Here is a 3,091-nt window from a genome sequence, read left to right as displayed (position 1 = left end):
GTCCAGTGGCCTATCAGAGACAGCTGTAGGTGTGTGGACCTATCAGACACTGCTGTAGGTGTGTGGACCTATCAGAGACTGCTGTAGGTGTGTGGACCTATCAGAGACAGCTGTAGGTGTGTGGACCTATCAGAGACTGTTGTAGGCGTGTGGACCTATCAGAGACTGCTGTGTGTGGAACTATCAGAGACAGCTGTAGGCGTGTGGACCTATCAGAGACAGCTGTAGGTGTGTGGACCTATCAGAGACTGCTGTAAGAGTATGGACCTATCAGAGACTGCTGTAGGCGTGTGGACCTATCAGAGACTGCTGTAGGCGTGTGGACCTATCAGAGACTGCTGTAGGCGTGTGGACCTATCAGAGTGTAGGCGTGTGGACCTATCAGAGACAGCTGTAGGTGTGTGGACCTATCAGAGACAGCTGTAGGCGTGTGGACCTATCAGAGACTGCTGTAAGAGTATGGACCTATCAGAGACAGCTGTAAGAGTATGGACCTACTGCTACATGTCCCCCTACATCAGAATGACCCTACAGGACTCTAACTACCCTACAGGACTCAAACTAACTACCCTACAGGACTCAAACTACCCTACAGGACTCAAACTAACTACCCTACAGGACTCAAACTAACTACCCTACAGGACTCAAACTACCCTACAGGACTCAAACTAACTACCCTACAGGACTCAAACTACCCTACAGGACTCTAACTACCCTACAGGACTCAAACTACCCTACAGGACTCAAACTAACTACCCTACAGGACTCAAACTACCCTACAGGACTCAAACTAACTACCCTACAGGACTCAAACTAACTACCCTACAGAATTCAAACTAACTACCCTACAGCACTCAAACTAACTACCCTACAGGGCTCAACCTACCCTACAGGACTCAAACTAACTACCCTACAGGACTCAAACTAACTACCCTACAGGACTCAAACTAACTACCCTACAGGACTCAAACTACCCAACAGAACTCAAACTAACTACCCTACAGAACTCAAACTAACTACCCTACAGGACTCAAACTAACTACCCTACAGGACTCAAACTACCCAACAGAACTCAAACTAACTACCCTACAGGACTCAAACTACCCTACAGGACTCACACTAACTACCCTACAGGACTCAAACTAACTACCCTACAGAACTCAAACTAACTACCCTACAGGACTCAAACTAACTACCCTACAGGACTCAAACTACCCTACAGGACTCAAACTACCCAACAGAACTCAAACTAACTACCCTACAGGACTCAAACTACCCTACAGGACTCAAACTAACTACCCTACAGGACTCAAACTACCCTACAGGACTCAAACTAACTACCCTACAGGACTCAAACTACCCTACAGGACTCAAACTATCTACCATACAGGACTCAAACTACCCTACAGGACTCAAACTAACTACCCTACAGAACTCAAACTAACTACCCTACAGGACTCAAACTAACTACCCTACAGGACTCAAACTACCCTACAGAACTCAAACTAACTACCCTACAGGACTCAAACTAACTACCCTACAGAGCTCAAACTAACTACCCTACAGGACTCAAACTACCCTACAGGACTCAAACTAACTACCCTACAGGACTCAAACTACCCTACAGGACTCAAACTACCCTACAGGACTCAAACTAACTACCCTACAGGACTCAAACTAACTACCCTACAGGACTCAAACTAACTAACCCTACAGGACTCAAACTACCCTACAGGACTCAAACTAACTACCCTACAGGACTCAAACTACCCTACAGGACTCAAACTAACTAACCTACAGGACTCAAACTAACTACCCTACAGGACTCAAACTACCCTACGGGACTCAAACTAACTACCCTACAGGACTCAAACTACCCTACAGGACTCAAACTAACTACCCTACAGGACTCAAACTAACTACCCTACAGGACTCAAACTACCCTACAGGACTCAAACTAACTACCCTACAGGACTCAAACTAACTACTCTACAGGACTCAAACTACCCTACAGGACTCAAACTAACTACCCTACAGGACTCAAACTAACTACCCTACAGAACTCAAACTAACTACCCTACAGGACTCAAACTACCCTAAAGAACTCAAACTAACTACAGGACTCAAACTAACTACCCTACAGGACTCAAACGAACTACCCTACAGGACTCAAACTACCCTACAGGACTCAAACTAACTACACTACAGGACTCAAACTAACCCTACAGGACTGAAACTAACCCGCATGTGAAATGGCCCTCATGTCTGTTTAAAAGAAGTGGATCCCCAATCAGCAAAGTGCTGCAGCCTGTAACCTGTCATGCTTACTTTACAGGAGAGACAAACCAGTAAATGTGCAGCAATGAATCACCTCAAGCACCTGCTCTAAGACTGTGAGCTTTATCGCCATGGACACACAACTTCATCACACTCCAGAGGATAGACAGACTGAGGGAGAGGGAGAGAGAGGGGAGAGAGAGAGGGGGAGAGAGAGAGAGGGACAGGGGGGGAGAGAGAGAGGGGGAGAGAGAGGGAGAGAGAGGGAGGGGGAGAGAGAGAGAGGGAGAGAGAGAGAGGGAGAGGGGGGAGAGGGAGAGAGAGAGAGGGAGAGAGAAAGGGAGAGAGAGAGGGGGGGAGAGAGGGAGATAAAGAGAGAGGGAGAGAGAGAGAGAGAGGGGAGAGTGAGAGAGGGAGAGGGGGGGAGAGAGAGAGAGAGGGAGAGAGAGAGGGGGCGAAAGAGAGAGGGGGAGAGAGAGAGAGGGTGAGAGATTCACCGTGCTTTTAAAGAAATTAGTCTAAAACTAAAGTTAGAGTTGGTTTGCTTGTAGACTTAGAGAGAAGGTGTAAAGTAAAAGTTTATTGTGAGTTTTTTGTAGTTTAATTTCATGCCCACTGACACATTTATTAAACAGTGTGTCCCTGAGCTTCCGAAGAAGTCTGTGAGGATGGTCCTATTCTTCTTTTTCATCTCTCACATCTCCTCTCTCCTCTCCTCTCCTCTCCTCTCTCCTCTCTCCACTCTCTACTCCTCTCCTCTCCACTCTCTCCTCTCCTCTCCTCTCCTCCTCTCTCCCTCTCCTCTCTCCTCTCC

General features: G+C 47.2%; 1 long non-coding RNA gene across 1 annotated transcript; it reads right to left on the bottom strand.

The window, feature by feature from the left end:
- Positions 1 to 448: 448 nt before the first annotated feature.
- Positions 449 to 2,271, bottom strand: LOC122132852. The gene is made up of 3 exons (XR_006152349.1): positions 1,795 to 2,271; positions 883 to 1,621; positions 449 to 691 (listed from the first exon to the last, which is right to left on the bottom strand). It is a non-coding gene; the product is annotated as an uncharacterized LOC122132852 (long non-coding RNA).
- Positions 2,272 to 3,091: the final 820 nt, after the last annotated feature.

The sequence above is a fragment of the Clupea harengus genome, chromosome 4 (assembly GCF_900700415.2).
Source record: "Clupea harengus chromosome 4, Ch_v2.0.2, whole genome shotgun sequence".
Classification (NCBI taxonomy): domain Eukaryota; kingdom Metazoa; phylum Chordata; class Actinopteri; order Clupeiformes; family Clupeidae; genus Clupea; species Clupea harengus.
The sequence above is the reverse complement of the archived record's forward strand: the minus strand, read 5'-3'. Positions and strand labels throughout refer to the sequence as shown.